Genomic DNA, 17,589 nt, shown 5'->3' with positions numbered 1-17,589 from the left:
TAGAGCTGCTAGTAATACCCGGTGCTAGGAAGGAACCAAGTTAGGATCATTCTGCGAAAATAAGAAGAACTGCGGCCACTCACTATGATTGCCGTCACACCACAACATTGCATCTATATACAACCTCAATATGGCGCATTAAAGTGGCTGCTCAGGTTCCCAATCGAAGAACAGCATAAGAGCTCGTGCACACCATTAATTTTCTCATCCGAGTGCGACCCACGGTTTTCACACTTAGCCCTCGGACTTATGATATTCTATGTAAACCTACAGCTTCCCTTGAAGGGAAGGTCTCATAGAGAACAATAAAACCTATAAAGATCCCAGTAGCCAAGACACCAATAAATAAGGTAAAGGGGAAGACCACTGGTAAAGAAGAGACCAAAACACACCTGACGAAGCCACGCTCGGTGAAACGCGCGTCGAGGCTCCGCCCATCACCACCTGCTTGGTCTGGTAGCCTTCCCGACATGTCTCAAGGTAATTACTCTCATATGGTTGGTTAGTGACATGTTCCCTCGGCATATATAGGGAGAGGTATACACGTGGGTGACTATTATTTGGCTATACTCCACTGCATGATCTCCCCGTCCTCTGGTTTTTAGGGTTTTTTTTACATTAACCCTCTCACATCTAGCAGTTCCACTACATCTGCAGGTGGTGTTTGTGCAATCTTGTGTCTGGCGATTTTAAGATCTTTCGTCACTATTGTCTGTCCTTATGTCACATTAGTTATTTATTAAACATTGTGTATTTCACTAAGAACTTGTGTTTTGGTCTCTTCTTTACTAGTGGTCTTCCCCTTTACTTTATTTATTGGTGTCTTGGCTACTGGGATCTTTATAGGTTTCATTATGATATTCTATGTCCAATTTTTTCAACAAACCAAGTGGTCAGGGGAAGAAATCGGACATGTCTGATTTTGTTCCAAGTGTCAGATCAAAATCGGCAATGCAAGTCTATGGTTCCATGGAAAAAATTGGACCGCACTCGGAGGACATCTGTTTGTGGTCCAGTTTTCATGGACTGACAGAATTAAGGTGGAGAAACATTTTTCTTTTTCTCTCCACATCTGAAAAAACTGATGACACTCAAACTCTGATCAGAAAATTGGACCGTTTTTCTTGGATGTGGAGAAAATGGTCATAAGAACATACCCTAAGAACGGGGGAACGAGTCTGAGCTCGGAGAGATAGGACTTTCTAGAATTTAATTAAGTTCATATTTAAAGCTGCATACATGTAGGAGTAGATACAGCCTGGGAGTCCTGCCAGCCCCGGCCATTCATTCCTAGTGATGGACAGCTTTTCCTTATAAATTCATATGGCCGAGAAGGAACAGACCCATGTTTTTTCTCTATAGATAGTGGGAAAGAATAGGACTCAAGACCGCTTTACACGCTGCGATATCGTGACCGATATCGCTAGCGTGCTTACCCGCCCCATCGGTTGTGCGACATGGGCAAATCGCTGCCCGTGGTGCACAACATCGCGTGGACCAGTCACACTACTTATCTGCCTAGCGACGTCGCTGTGACTGGCGAACCACCTCCTTTCTAAGAGGGCGGTTTGTTTAGCGTCACAGCAGCGTCACTGAACCGCCGCCCAATAGAAAAGGAGGGGTAGAGATGAGCGGGACATAACATCCCGCCCACCTCCTTCCTTCCTCATTGCAGGCGGCCGCAGGTAAGGTGAGGCTTCTCGTTTCTGCGGTGTCACACGGAGCGATGTGTGCTGCCTCAGCAACGAGGAACTACATTGTTACTGTAGCAGCAGCGATAATCGAGAATAGGGGGCCATGTCACCGATGAGCGATTTTGAACGATTCAAAATCGCTCATAGGTGTCACACGCAACGACATCGCTAACGCGGCCGGATATGCGTCACAAATTCCTTGACCCCAACGACATCGCTTGAGTGATGTCGCAGTGTGTAAAGGCCACTTAAGAAACTCACTCCTTGAATGGACAGAGAAAGCAAGGATTTCTCAATGTGTGGACAGGCCAAGACAAATTCACACAGTTTCTCTACATGTGGGCAGGACTCGCGGGCTTTCTTTTACATGTGGGAGGAACATGCCAGACTCGCGGGCTTTCTCTACATGTGGGCGGGCATGCCGGACTGGCGGGCTTCTCTACGTGTGGGTGGAACATTACGGACTCGCAGGCTTTCTCTACATGTGGATAGGACATTTTGGACTCGCATGCTTGCTCTACACCTCTACATGTGGCCAGAACATGTCAGACTCGCGGGCTTTCTCTATATCTCTACATGTGGGCGGAACATTCCAGACTTGAAGGCTTTCTGTACATCTCTACACGTGAGTGGGACATGCCGGACTCGCAGGCTTTCTCTACATCTCTACATGTAAGGGGGAGATTCCGGACTCGCGGGTTTTCTCTACATGTGCGCAGGATGTGCCGCCCCATACCAGCAGCCGGCGATGCTTGAGTCCAGACCTTCAGGGGTTGTGGCTTGAGGGTCTCCGGACCCGGGGGCTTCGCGGACATGCCGAGTGAAAAGGGGGATGGACGTATATGTACGCTGTAAGTTCGTGACGCCACCCACAGTGTGTGGTGAAGTGGGACACCACCGCTGCTGTTGCGGGACACCCGGGGGAGATGTTGTGCAGCAAGCTGTTAACCCCTCCGTAGGCAGGGATGGTGGCTCCGGGACCCGATGGCTCAGATGCAGGGGGAATGATGACCGCAGGGGGTGTTGGTGTACTCACTGTTGGTAAATAAGACACGAGTATCTGGTAAACCAAGGTGGTGGTGGCTGGTGCCACGGCCGGCTGTACTCAGGGTCCCCCACCCAGCTGGTGGTCTCTATCCTTCTCCTGCATTGTTTGTTTAAAGAATGACTTCCCAGTTTATAACGTAGGAGTCCGCTCCCGGCTGGATGTGGCCTAAGGAGCCGTGCCCGCAGATGCTGGCCCGTGTGATCTATGGGCCTTGGCGGTGACCGCTTATCCCCAATCGGTGGGCTGTTGTCTTCTATGAGGGACTTTGGGTGGAACAGGACCGCTAGTCCTGGCCTCAATTGGTTAATTAACCAGCTCCAGTCGATTCTGGCTTCAGGGTCCGAGTACCCCCCTTTGTGCTACGGTTTCCGGGTCGGTTCCCCGTGTCGGTACCGGTGGGCTACAACCCTGGCCCGGTAGGCCTCGGTTCCACCGAGCCGTCTTCTGCTGACGGAGACCACCGTCTGCCTCCTAGCCAAAGCACCAGGGCTCCAACCGTGGCACCGTCAAATTGAACTCTCTCTCCTGCTGCTGGGACTACACCTAGCCCCAGCTCCTCTCAACTTGAACTTCAACACTGAACTGTCTATTCTCCCGCCCTGGGCCGTCTAAACCCCTGGGTGGATGTGCACCAACCGCCTGGCCACGCCCACTGGTGTGTCTATCTGTCCCTAAGGTGGTGACTAGGGTTTAATGGTTGGCTGAATGTCTCCTGATGTGGGAAGGTGTTACGCAGGGGCCTAATTGTGACTACCTGGATTCTCCAGGGCGTCACAAGGACATGCTGGACTCACAGGCTTTCTCTACATGTGGGAGGGATATGCTGGACTCACAGGCTTTCTCTACATGTGGGAGGGACATGCTGGACTCGCAGGCTTTCTCTACATGTAGGAGAGATATGCTGGACTCGCAGGCTTTCTCTACATGTGGGAGGGACATGCTGGACTCACAGGCTTTCTCTACATATGGGAGGGACATGCTGGACTCGCAGGCTTTCTCTACTTGTGGGAGGGATATGCTGGACTCGCAGGCTTTCTCTACATGTGGGAGGGATATGCTGGACTCACAGGCTTTCTCTACATGTTGACAGGATGTTCTATGCTCACATGCATTCTATACATCTCTACATGTAGACAGTACATTCCAGACTTGCAGATTTTATGAACATCACTACATGTGGACAGAACATCCCGGACTCACAGGCTTCTCTACATGTGGACGGGACATTCTGGACTCGCAGGCTTCTCTACATGTGGATGTCGCGGGCGGAGGAGGGAACGCCGCGCTCTCCCACTGCTCGGGTCCGGCTGCTGCTGCGGCCTCTGCTGCTCGGTGGCTCGAGCGATGGGCCGGATCCCGGGGACTCGAGCGGCGCTCCTCGCCCGTGAGTGAAAAGGGGGTTGGTTTTGGGGATTTATTGTTGTCCGTGACGCCACCCACGGTTGTGGTGATTGTGTGGACACCACCGCTGCTCTGTATAGGGATCCCGGGAGCGGTGACAGGGAGCAGCTTTGTTGTTATTCCTCCCCTCCGTGGGTAGGGGGGTTGGTTGTCCCGGGGCCCGGTGATGGGGAATTGATGGATGGCAGGCCAGGTGTGGGGCCTAGTGAGGTGCAGGGTCGGGGGGGCAGCGCTGTGACGCACGGCACGGTGGTAATCACTCAGCCTGAGATGTTCACACAGTTCTCGGTAAAACACAAGGCTGGAAAGACTGTTCCCACGGACGGCTGCTGTTGCTTTTCCCCGGTAGTTGGCGGTGACGGTCTCTGTCCCTGCACCTAGTGTAATGTTGGTAGCGATGGGTTCCCACCGGTAACCCGCTCCCCGACTTGGATATGGGCCGGAGGAGCCCCTCTGTGCCCGCAGGCGCTGGCCCTGAGAAACTGGTGCCTTGGCGGTGGCGGTGTCTCTCTCCTACGGTTGGACTGTTGCCTTCAATCGAGACTTAGTTGTTGGGAGACCCGCAGGTCCCCTTCACTGACGGATTTGGCAAATTCACGGCGACTCCTAGCCTTGCCGGGATCCGAAAGGCCCCTGCCAATGGTGCTGGCTTCTCCTTGTATACCGATCCGGTACCGCCGGGCCACCACCCGTCCACGGTCCTTTCGGCAACCTCCGATCAGCCTCTCCTGCAGACGGTCACCACCGTCTGCTAACCTTGCTGTCTCGGTCCGGGGCACACACTTCACACCAACTTCAGGCTTTCCAAACTGTCACTTTCTCCTTCACTTCAGCTCCTCTCACTTGCTCCTCTACCACTTCCCTCTCACTTCAAACTCTATCTCCCTTCAACTGCCTGGTTTTCCCGCCTCCAGGACTGTGAACTCCTCGGTGGGCGGAGCCAACCGCCTGGCCCAACCCCTGGTGTGGACATCAGCCCCTGGAGGAAGGCAACAAGGGTTTCTGGTTTAGCTTTGGTGTACCTATCCGGGGTGTAGGGTGTGGTGGTGTCATTACCTGTGACCATTGGCTTGCCCAGGGCGTCACATTCCCCCTTAGCAAAATGCAGACCGTCCGCGGGCTGCCCGTCCAACACCGGTTTTATTTTTCTGAAAAAAAGATAAAACATAATACAAATAGAAGAACATCATCCCACAACGGGAGGCACTTTTCTTAAACGTTACGGTAACGGTTGCGGCTGCCGCTCTCTCCCACCCAAGTAACCTGGCCCTGATGCTGCCTCTAAGAAACAGGCAGCACCCCTTGACCCCAGTCCTGAACCAAGTCACTCGAGCGGGATCTGTCCTTCCCCTCCAGAGAGTAGCCACCGGTTCCGGTGGTGGCTTGGCCCCAGCCTGCTCCACTGCGGGCCCTCCCTCCAACCTGCCTCTCCGGAGGCGGTAACGGTAAGCTGCAACAAAACATTATTTACATGCCACTAACGTTTGTGGTTGCCCTGCAAGTTCACGGGCTTGTCCGTAAGGAGTCCCTTACGCAACTTTAAGCGGTCCCCACGGGGACAACGGTGCCGGCAACGGCCGGTTCAATCACGGTTGCTGACAATCAGATGAGACTTCGGTGATCATTTTCATTTTCTCATAACTTTCAAAACTTTTAGACACATACACACTGGTGGTCCCAACGGGGACGGTGCAACGGTGCTCCGCTGCCCTTACTCCGATTCTTCAGCTGAGGCGGATCCATCCTCCGCCACCAGCATATCAAACATGCACTGACATGCCTGCTGTGACAGGGGTGCCCGGTATCCATTTCCACCGGTGCACGGGGTGTAGAAAACCACTGGGTCTCCTTCATAGCGGGGGCGCTCACTTGCCCCCTCAAACTCAGCAGTGGGCCCGGGGTCGGGGCCGGAGTCATCATCAATTATTCCTGCGTCAGGCGGGTTGCCGCCAGCTGCCGCAGCCTCCTGGCCTCCAGCATCCAGAACATCAGATCCTTCTGCAGTAGCACAGGGCAGCAGGTCAGGCGAGTTTACACTGAGGCGCCCCATAAGGAACGGCAAGGATGATGCATAGGTCGAGACTAGGCCGGGCCCCTCAGCCGCAGCGGCCGGTCCTGGTAGGACATAGGGACGTGGGTCACCAGTCGACTCTGTTACATCCGTTCCCCTCCCGTACATCGGGGCAGTTGCAATCAGCATCTCCACCTCGTTGGTCCACTGCTCCATCATCTGGAAGATCTGATCCTGTTGACGTTGGTGGAACGCAATCACCTGGGCCTTCATCCATGCCACGGTCCCGGGCTCGGGGTCTGGCGCAATCACTGCCGGGACTTCTGGCACATTTTTATTAAGGGGCCGCGGTCCTAGCGGTTCCCCCGGGAGTGATTCAGGGACGTCCTGAGCGTCTGCAGCCGGTTGGTCCGCCGGGGCGGATTGGCAGGGTATCGCTACCGGTTGGGCAGGTAGCGGGCCTAGTGGCGGGGCGGCAGCAGCTAACACGGGTAGCGGGGAGAGAGGCAGGGTGAGCGGATGCAGGCCGGGCTCCTCAGCCTCAGCGGCCGATCCCTCGGTGGGCGGAGCCAACCGCCTGGCCCACCCCCTGGTGTGGACATCAGCCCCTGGAGGAAGGCAACAAGGGTTTCTGGTTTAGCTTTGGTGTACCTATCCGGGGTGTAGGGTGTGGTGGTGTCATTACCTGTGACCCCTGGCTTGCCCAGGGCGTCACATGGACGGGACATTCTGGACTCGCAGGCTTCTCTACATGTGGACGGGACATTCTGTACTCGCAGGCTTCTCTACATGTGGACGGGACCTTCTGGACTCGCAGGCTGCTCTACATGTGGATGGGACATTCTGGACTCGCAGGCTGCTCTACATGTGGACGGGACATTCTGGACTCGCAGGCTGCTCTACATGTGGACGGGACATTCTGGACTCGCAGGCTGCTCTACATGTGGACGGGACATTCTGGACTCGCAGGTTGCTCTACATGTGGACAGAACATCCCGGACTCGCAGGCTTCTCTACATGTGGACGGGACATTCTGGACTCGCAGGCTGCTCTACATGTGGACGGGACATTCTGGGCTTTCAGGCTGCTCTACATGTGGACGGGACATTCTGGACTCGCAGGCTGCTCTACATGTGGACGGGCCATTCTGGACTCGCAGGCTGCTCTACATGTGGACGGGACATTCTGGACTCGCAGGCTGATCTACATGTGGATGGGACATTCTGGACTCGCAGGCTTCTCTACATGTGGACGGGACATTCTGGACTCGCAGGCTGCTCTACATGTGGACAGAACATCCCGGACTCGCAGGCTTCTCTACATGTGGACGGGACATTCTGGACTCGCAGGCTGCTCTACATGTGGACGGGACATTCTGGACTCGCAGGCTGCTCTACATCACTACACATACCTCCCAAATTTTGAAGAGAAAGAGAATGTATGCAGCGAGTGAAAATTTTGACCACGCCCCTATCCACATCCCAAGCCACACCCATTTGGCAGTAAGGTGCATTCAGCAAATGCCCAGGACTGTTTATTCATGCATAGCAGCCAGAACTTTCTCATATTTATACAAGCCTCACTGTAGGACATATTCCTTTTTTGTGCATGTGCGGCCGTGTTCACACGTTACAGAAATCCTCTGGGTTTTTTTTCTGCAAGAACAGCACCAAACTACACTATAAACAATCTTCTTTCATTATGCCATTTTTTGCTGCATTTTTTATACCTCTTCCCCATTTCGTTGCTTTTTTGGTGCAGATGTGAAGCCGAGTTTTTATAGTACTGAAAAACTTTGATTCTGCACATAAAAAAATGCATAAAGAAAACTGCAGTTACTTTAAGTTCTACATAGAAGCCTCTAAAGAAAAAGGCATCAAAACCGCATCCACAAACAGCAGAAAAAAAAAATGCAGCATTTATGCTACATGTGAATGTGGCGCCCTGGACAAGCCAGGACGTCACAGGTACAACAACAACACACCCCACACCCCGGTTAGGAACATCGAAGTCAGACACAAACCCTTGTTGCCTCCCTCCAGGGGCTGATGTCCACACCAGGTGGGGCGGAGCCAGGTGGTTGGCTCCTCCCACTGAGGAGTTCACAGTCCTGGAGGCGGGAAAGAAGGGCAGTTAGAGATAGTGACAAGTAGGAGAGAGAGAGTCAGGGGAAGTGGTAGTGGAGGAACTGACTGGCCGTGTCCGGGTACGTGGCCCGGGCACCTGACAGCAAGGTTGGCAGACGGTGGTGACCGTCCGCAGGAGAGGCCGATTGACGCACAACCGTAAGGACCGGGGACGGGTGGTGGCCCGCCGATACCGGATCGGGGAGCGAAGAGAAGCCAGCACCATCCGGCAGGGCCTACGGACCCCGAACAGGCTAGGAGTCGCCGTTAAATCGGTCAAATCCGTCAGCGACGGGAACCTCCGGGGTTTCCCAGCAGTAAAGACCCGACTGAAGGCAACCGTCCAAACCGTGAGGGAGAGAAAGCTACCGCCAGAGCTAGAGCTCCCAGGGCCAGAGCCTGCGGGCAAACAGGGGCTCCCTTAGCCAACCTACCGCTGGGGAGCGGGTTACCGGTGGGAAGCCATCGGGGCCGAGAACATAATACCGGTGCAGGGAGAGACGGTTACTGCCAACCTACCAGGAGTGACCGTCGCAGCCGTCTGTGGGACTCGTCCATCCAGCCGTTTGTTTTACCAGAGACTCCGTGTGCGTTATTGGCTGAGTGAGTACCACCGTGCCGTCTTGCACCGCGCTGCCCCGCGACCCTGCACCTGGCCAGGCCCCGCAACCCACCAAGCAGATAACAACTCCGGGCCCCAGGACTACCAAAATCCCCCTACCCACGGAGGGGAGAGAAACATCTCAGCCGCTCCCTGCCATCGCTCCCGGGATCCCCGTACAGAGCAGCGGTGGTGCCCCAACCTCACCACACACCGTGGGTGGCATCACAAACCGACATCCCAAACCCCAACAAACCACCCCTTTCACTCACGGGCTAGGAGCGCCGCTCGAGTCCCCGGATCCGGCCCACCGCTCGAGCCACCGAGCAGCAGCAGCAGCGCCGGACCCAAGCGTGGTGAGCGCAGCGCCCCGCCGCCCGCGACATGAACATGGACTAAATGTCCAAGCAAAGTGGATGAGACGTCATGAAATCTCTGCCCGATGAGTGGCTAAAGACGCTGCTATAATGTGTGCATACGGGGTGTTTTTTTTCTCTATAGGCTTCTTTGTGGAGTCTGAAAAGAAACGCAAGTGAGAAAATTGCTGTCACATTTTAAAACGCAGAATTAAAGCTTTTCTGTAGTATTAAAATGCATTATAAACCCGGATTCACATCTGCTTCAAACATGTATGAAAAGTGGGGAAAACACATAAAAAAAACGCAGCTTACACGCAATAATCAGAAAAGATTGTTATTGCGCTGTATGGGGCGGACACCTGCAGAAAAAACTCAGCATTTACGCTTCGTGTGAACACGGTCTCAGCTATATGTTTTTATTACATTATTTACGGGTTTGACAAAAATAATTCAATTGCGCCATGTTTTTACTCCATTTACTGATTTCCATAAGTAATGTGATCGCTGTTTTGTTCAGGTCATTCCGATTACAGGGACACCAAATATGTCCAAGTTATGTGCTGATTTCTGATTGTATGTATGTATGTATGTATGTATGTATGTATGTATATATATATATATATATATATATATATATATATATATATATATATATAAAATCAAAATCACAGTTCAATTTTTTTTAATTATTTAATTATTTTTAGGAATTTTATTAGAGTAAAAAAAAATTAGATTGTGTCTCAACAGCTAAGGGCTACAGGAACAGGTTTTAAAGTTGCTGGTTTGATTCCAAGCGGGGTCTGAAAATATTTTTTTCTTTTATATTTTTCTATCTTTTTTCTCATTTCTTTATAGAAGTTTTATAAGAACAAAAGAATCTGACTTCTTCCTTCACCTACATAGAGATACAGTAAATATATCTATCTACATCTCTATGTAGTTGAATAATTTACTTTTGGCTTCTGAGACTGCAATACAGGTCAAGATAACCAAATCCTACTATGCCTTTCAATCCAGACAGTGGCTCAATGGTACAGTCATGGCCAAAAGTTTTGAGAATGACACCAAAATGCTATTTTCACATGATCTGTTGCCCTCTGGTTTTTAATTGTGTTTGTCTGATGTTTACATCACATACAGAAATATAATTGCAATCATATTATGAGACCAAAAGGTTATATTGACAGTTAGAATGAGTTAATGCAGCAAGTCAATATTTGCAGTGTTGACCCTTCTTCTTCAGGACCTCTGCAATTCTCCCGGGCATGCTCTCAATCATCTTCTGGAGCAAATCCTGACTGATAGCTGTCCATTCTTGCATAAGCAATGCTTGCATTTTGCCAGAATTTGTTGGTTTTTGTTTGTCCACCCGTCTCTTGATGATTGCCCACAAGTTCTCAATGGGATTAAGATCTGGGGAGTTTCCAGGCCATGGACCCAAAATCTCTATGTTTTGTTCCATTAGCCATTTAGTGATCACCTTTGCTTTATGGCAAGGTGCTCCATCATGCTGGAAAAGGCATTGTTGGGCGCCAAACTGCTCTTGGACAGTTGGGAGAAGTTGCTCTTGGAGGACATTCTGGTACCATTCTTTATTCATGGCTGTGTTTTTAGGCAAGACTGTGAGTGGTGCGATTCCCTTGGCTGAGAAGCAACCCCACACATGAATGGTTTCAGGATGCTTAACAGTTGGCATGAGACAAGACTGGTGGTAGCGCTCACCTCTTCTTCTCCTAATAAGCTGTTTTCCAGATGTCCCAAACAATCGAAAAGGGGATTCATCTGAGAAAATGACTTTACCCGAGTCCTCAGCAGTCCACTCCCTGTACCTTTTGCAGAATATCAGTCGGTCCCTGATGTTTTTTCTGGAGAGAAGTGGCTTCTTTGCTGCCCTCCTTGAAACCAGGCCTTGCTTCAACAGTCTCTGCCTCACAGTGCGTGCAGAAGCACTCACACCAGCCTGCTGCCATTGCTGAGCTAGCTCGGCACTGCTGGTAGTCCGATCCCGCAGCTGAAACAGTTTTAAGATACGGTCCTGGCGTTTGCTGGTCCTTCTTGGGCGCCCTGGAGCCTTTTTGGCAACAATGGACACTCTCTCCTTGAAGTTCTTGATGATGCGATAGATTGTTGACTGAGGTGCAATCTTTGTAGCTGCGATACTCTTCCCTGTTAGGGCATTTTTGTGCAGAGGAATGATGGCTGCACGTGTTTCTTTAGAGATAAACATGGTTAACTGAAGAGAAACAATGATGCCAAGCACCAGCCTCCTTTTAAAGTGTCCAGTGGTGTCATTCTTACTTAATCATGACTGATTGATCGCCAGCCCTGTCCTCATCAACACCCACACCTGTGTTAATGGAACAATCACTAAAACAATGTTAGCTGCTCCTTTTAAGGCAGGAATGCAATGCTGTTGAAATGTGTTTTGGGGGTTAAAGTTCATTTTCTTAGCCAATATTGACTTTGCCAGTAATTGCTGTTAAGCTGATCACTCTTTATGACATTCTGGAGTATATGCAAATTGCCATTAGAAAAACTGAAGCAGTAGACTTTGTAAAAATTAATATTTGTAGCATTCTCAAAACTTTTGGCCATGACTGTAGAGCTGCTGACTGTGGAGAAAGCGCTTATGAGTTTTGTCCCGGTAAATCAGGGCAGGTGAGAATTTAATTTTTGCACTGCTCTTCTTGAGTTAATTTATTCACTGAAAAAAAAAAACACCAAAAAGGAGCCAAGACAAATGATATGTGCACACACAGAATGTGGTGAGCCTTCCTCATAAAGATGGCTGCAGCCGAGGTGCAAGATGCTGATGTCACAGTCACTCAACCTCCACACTAGAGGGAGGGGCGGCTGCTTAGCATAAGACATGCACACTAATAAGGCTTGCACTGGGAGCCCATCATATAATGAGTGAAATGCACAGTGTCTGAACTGTGACCTATAAATGACGCCATAAACCCAGGTCAGGCGGGCAAAACAACACTATATAGGTGCATCTCGCACGGATACACGAGACGCACAGTGTCTGAATAATGGCCTATAAATGACGCACAACACCAGGTCCAGGCGGGTCAGTTAGCACTATGAGTACAGTTCAGTGGTGGGACTCGCAAGTGTGAGAATCCTTGACGAACGGATTGCGAGCTTACATATTTTGGGCCAAAATATAAACTAATATCTCACTATTTGAGGTATGGCACATTTTATCCATTTTTGCAGGATGTGTGTGGACCTTTTGAATTCAGGTGGTTAAATGCTGAGCCTGTCATGTGTTATGTACTCATATAGTGCTAACTGACCCGCCTGGACCTGGTGTTGTGCGTCATTTATAGGCCATTATTCAGACACTGTGCGTCTCGTGTATCCGTGCGAGATGCACCTATATAGTGCTGTTTTGCCCGCCTGACCTGGGTTTCTGGCGTCATTTATAGGTCACAGTTCAGACACTGTGCATTTCACTCATTATATGATGGGCTCCCAGTGCAAGCCTTATTAGTGTGCATGTCTTATGCTAAGCAGCCGCCCCTCCCCCCTAGTGTGGAGGTTGAGTTGCTGTGACATCAGCATCTTGCACCTCGGCTGCAGCCATCTTTATGAGGAAGGCTCACCACATTCTGTGTGTGCACATATCATTTGTCTTGGCTCCTTTTTGGTGTTTTTTTTTTTTTTTTTTATATAGTTCTTTGTGGTTTTTCTAACTAATTCAGTGTAGGGACTCGCAAGTGTGAGAATCCTTGACGAACGGATTGCGAGCTTACATATTTTGGGCCAAAATATAAACTAATATCTCACTATTTGAGGTATGGCACATTTTATCCATTTTTGCAGGATGTGTGTGGACCTTTTGAATTCAGGTGGTTAAATGCTGAGCCTGTCATGTGTTATGTACTCATATAGTGCTAACTGACCCGCCTGGACCTGGTGTTGTGCGTCATTTATAGGCCATTATTCAGACACTGTGCGTCTCGTGTATCCGTGCGAGATGCACCTATATAGTGCTGTTTTGCCCGCCTGACCTGGGTTTCTGGCGTCATTTATAGGTCACAGTTCAGACACTGTGCATTTCACTCATTATATGATGGGCTCCCAGTGCAAGCCTTATTAGTGTGCATGTCTTATGCTAAGCAGCCGCCCCTCCCCCCTAGTGTGGAGGTTGAGTTGCTGTGACATCAGCATCTTGCACCTCGGCTGCAGCCATCTTTATGAGGAAGGCTCACCACATTCTGTGTGTGCACATATCATTTGTCTTGGCTCCTTTTTGGTGTTTTTTTTTTTTTTTTTTTTTTTATATAGTTAATTTATTCACTGCACAGAGGTGAGGATCCAGGACAAGAGCTGTGAACAGCAGGACTGCGGGAGAGAGTCCTTAAATCGGGACAGTCCCACTGAATCCGGGACGGTTGGGAGGTATGTCTACACGTGGACTGGACATTCTACATTCGCAGGCTAAAAGGGACATGCCGGACTTAGAAGCTTTCTCTACATCTCAGCGCGTGAGCGGGACATTATAGACTTGCGTGCTTTCTCTATATCTTTACATGTAAGAGGAACATGCCGGACTCACAGGCTTTCTTTAAATCTCTACATGTGAGTGGAAAAAGCCGGATTCGCAGGATTTCTAAGTCTATGTGCGCACCTTGCCATTTTTTGTGACTACAAAGATGCCGCGTTTTTTTTTTTTAAAAATACACAAAACCGCACCCGCGGCAAAAACGCATCGGAAAAACACATGCGTTTTTGGTTGCGTTTTGCTACGTTTTTGATCTCTGCGACTTGCTGCGTTTTTCCAAAGCATTGCATGGGTGGAAAACACCGTAAAACACAGGAAAGAATTGACATGACCATTTTTTTTCAGCTCAAAAACGCAGCTAAAAAAAAACGTTGTGTGCGAAAATGAAAACTCATAGGCTTTGCTGGGGACGCAAAGTCATGCAGTTTTGAGCCAAAAAAACGCACAAAAACCCACCCAAAAAATGCCACGAAAAACGCACTGTGCGCGCATAGCCTAATCATCTCTAAATGTGGATGGGATATGCCAGACTCGTGGGCTTTTTCTACAGCTCTACATGGGTGGGACATGCTGGACTTTTGGGCTTTCTTTTTTACCTTACATATGACCCAGTAAAGTGCGGTCAATACCTTTTTAATCTTTAAATATTACAGCAGGTTCTTGTACATTGCAGGTTCTTTGGCGTTTTCTTTTTTTGTTTCCTGTAATCAATTTCTTAATTTACCAAACCTCCTAGCAAGGGAATCTCAGCCCCAGTTCAGCTATTCCCACTACACTTCCCTCCTGGACCAACACCACATAACATTGGGAATTGCAAGATGATCTGTGGCGCCCTCGAGGCTTCAGGCACCACAGGGTACTGCACCTCTGCTAAGGTGCGGTATTCATCCCGGGTATGGAGGAGGTCATCGCCGGTAACCACCACAATCCATACAACACACAGTCATTGCCCTCCCACTAGGACTGGGCTAGGGTAGGGTGCTAGGAGTGGCCATCAAGAGGTATAAGACCTCTGCCCACTAGTTCAGCAACCGAGGGGGTGGAGCAACATCTAAGTGGAGCAAGGCGACACACACCAACAAAGAAGGAAAAGGAAAGCGACCGTGAACAGTCAAGGACTGGAGGAGTGCTCACAGAAAAGCCAGGGACCTGTGGTCTGGAGCTGGAGAGCTCGAACCGGGTTCTCAGACAGAAAGGGGAATCCCGGGATCACGGGGAGTGTGACAGGCACCCGTGACCCGTTCCACTGACCAGCTGCTGGGGTGGAGGGACTATCACAAGGAAGGACACACAGAAGGAAGCACTGGTCTTGACCTCCGAACTATCCGGGATCGGCTGGAGCCTATGGCAGCGGAGCTCAGCACTCCAGAGGCGGTGATACTTCAGTGAGTGCAACCTCTGTGTCGTCCAATCCTTCCCTCACCCTACCCTCGCCTTAGCTGCATGGCAGCTGGAGACTACTACTCCCAACATCCCTAGGGCCTGAGCTCTGCCTGTGGAGAGCTGTTCCAACTAAGCTGCACTATCATCTGCTCCAGAGGATACCTCCCGCAGCGGCAGCTCCTATGTAAGCCGCATACCACAGGTAGCATCACGAATAACGCTCATCTCCAACACCAATCCCCCCCATTTTATTGACACTGCTCACGGAACCAGGCCCGACTGCTGTGACATCCCATCCCCTACACTGGTCCGGTGACAAGTAACCCCCCAGACCCCGTGGGCGCATCAACTTGGCATCACGAACAGGATTTCGTGCCCACAACAACGGGCATGTGCGCCTACAGATTGACTGTTACAAGAATGTATACTGGCGGCCATTGAGGAACGACAGGCGCCATGTGTAAGCAAGTGGCCTGGGTGTATCCGCCCTGCGTGGGCTGGGTGGCAGCTTGACGTGAAGAGCTGTGCCCACCCCCTACAGGGAGAGACCAGAAACGAAATTTACCGAAGGGGAGAGGCCCGACGCCTTCTCAGGAAGTGAAAAAAGAATGGTCTGATTGCGCAGTCGAATTCTGGAGGCAACATGGCGAGCAGCAACCTGAGTACGCAGAAGCGCGGGGTGGAAGCGACTTGCTCCCCTGGCCGTCCCAAGGATGATTTACCGGTGACGCGACCTGTCATCACCTCAGAGCTCTTAGAGGAAGAAGAGAGGCAACTGGGAGCTCAACTGCTGGAGTTGCAAGAGGGAGCCATGCGGAGGTGGCAGGAGACCCTGCTGGGAGCAACGACAACGCCAACCCCGGAAGGGAAGAAGCCTGGCACCTGAAGTCCTGGAAGCCCGGAACCTGGCCGCTAAGCAGCGGTACCGTAAAGGGTGACCCTCGGAACGGGGACCGCTGAGGCTCGGCGTGGTGATCAGATTTGACTTGGAGCGGGGGTTGGGGTTCATCGGCAAGTCCGGGATGACAAAGGACGTATTTATCTCCCGGCGGGACATTGAATCCCACCTCAGCAGGGGCCACCCAGACCGGGACCTGCACCCGGGCGACCGCGTCACTTACACCCGCCAAAAGGGGGAGAGGGGGTGGTACGCCCTGGATGTGCGGGAATACTGGTTGCGGGAGGACTGTGACCCGGAAAATGAACTGGACTCGGGTCGTGCTGCTGAGGGACCTTGTGACCAGGAGACCCAGACCATGGTGTCAGTGGCGTACCTGAGACCCCACAGGGCCTTAAAGCGGAACATTGCAACGGAGTAATGGGTCCACCTGGGCCCTGTAAATCAGTTGAATAATGCTGCATAGTGTTTTATAAGTATAGTTTGAAATCGACAACTGGGCCACTGGACTAGGTGTGGCCAGGACTGCAATGTAAATAGTTAGCACCTGTTGTGCTTCCTACCAAAATTAACATGACCACAGGACCCCAAAACTTGTTGCTCGTGCAGAGGTAACGAAGAGTGGTCTGGAATGCTCTGAAACACGCTCAGAGCCTACGTTGGGTGTTTGAGGCAGGTCCCCCATATTGTTTGCCTTCTTTTAAGTTTGTTCAACTTGGTCGGAGTGATGCAGGGTGCAAAAAGACAATGTCTTAATGATGATTCGCCTTATTCTATTTTGTTGCACTTGGTCGGAGCAATGTTAGCAATGTCATATTTTATGATGCTAGAGGTTTTATTCATCTTAGTGTAATTGATGTGCACTAGTGTAAATGATATGCCTTGGTGTAAATGATGTAAAGCGGGCTTTACACGCTGTGACATCGCTAGCGATAGCACCTGCCCACGTCGGTGGCACGTCAAGGGGTGATCGCTGCCGTAGCGAACAATATCGCTACGGCAGCGTCACACGCAATTACCTGTTCACCGACGTCGCTGTGGCCGCCGACCAATCTCTCCTTTAAGGGGGAGGTTCGTTCGGCGTCACAGCGGCGTCACTAAGTGGCCACCCAATAGAAGCTGAGGGGCGGAGATGAGCGGCCGGAACATCCTACCCACCTCCTTCTTTCCTCATTGCCGGCGGCCGCAGGTACGATGTTGTTCCTGGTTCCTGCGGTGTCACACATAGTGATGTGTGCTGCCGCAGGAACGACAAACAACCTGCTTTCCAAATGAGGAACGATTTTTTGAAAATGAACGACGTGTACACGACGAACGATTTGACACCTTTTTGCAATAGTTACTGATCGCAAAAAGGTGTCACACACAACGACATCGCTAACGAGGCCGGATGTGCGTCACTAACACCGTGATCCCGATGATATCTCGTTAGCGATATCGTTGTGTGTAAATTGGCCTTAAGAGTTTGTAACGTTCATGAAACTATCCCTCCCATAAAGAGCAGAAATGTTACTGTTTTCCAGCATAACCAAATTTTTGCGGTTGTTCCACTGTA

General features: G+C 50.8%; 1 protein-coding gene across 1 annotated transcript in view; it reads right to left on the bottom strand.

Annotated features, from left to right (window-relative positions):
• Window positions 1-17,589, bottom strand: part of SPTBN4 (spectrin beta, non-erythrocytic 4) — a 138,294-nt gene that overhangs the window by 54,541 nt on the left and 66,164 nt on the right. The window lies entirely within an intron of this gene.

This window comes from Anomaloglossus baeobatrachus, chromosome 9 (assembly GCF_048569485.1).
Source record: "Anomaloglossus baeobatrachus isolate aAnoBae1 chromosome 9, aAnoBae1.hap1, whole genome shotgun sequence".
In the NCBI taxonomy this organism is placed as follows: Eukaryota; Metazoa; Chordata; class Amphibia; order Anura; family Aromobatidae; genus Anomaloglossus; species Anomaloglossus baeobatrachus.
This window is presented reverse-complemented; position numbering and strand designations above follow the sequence as displayed.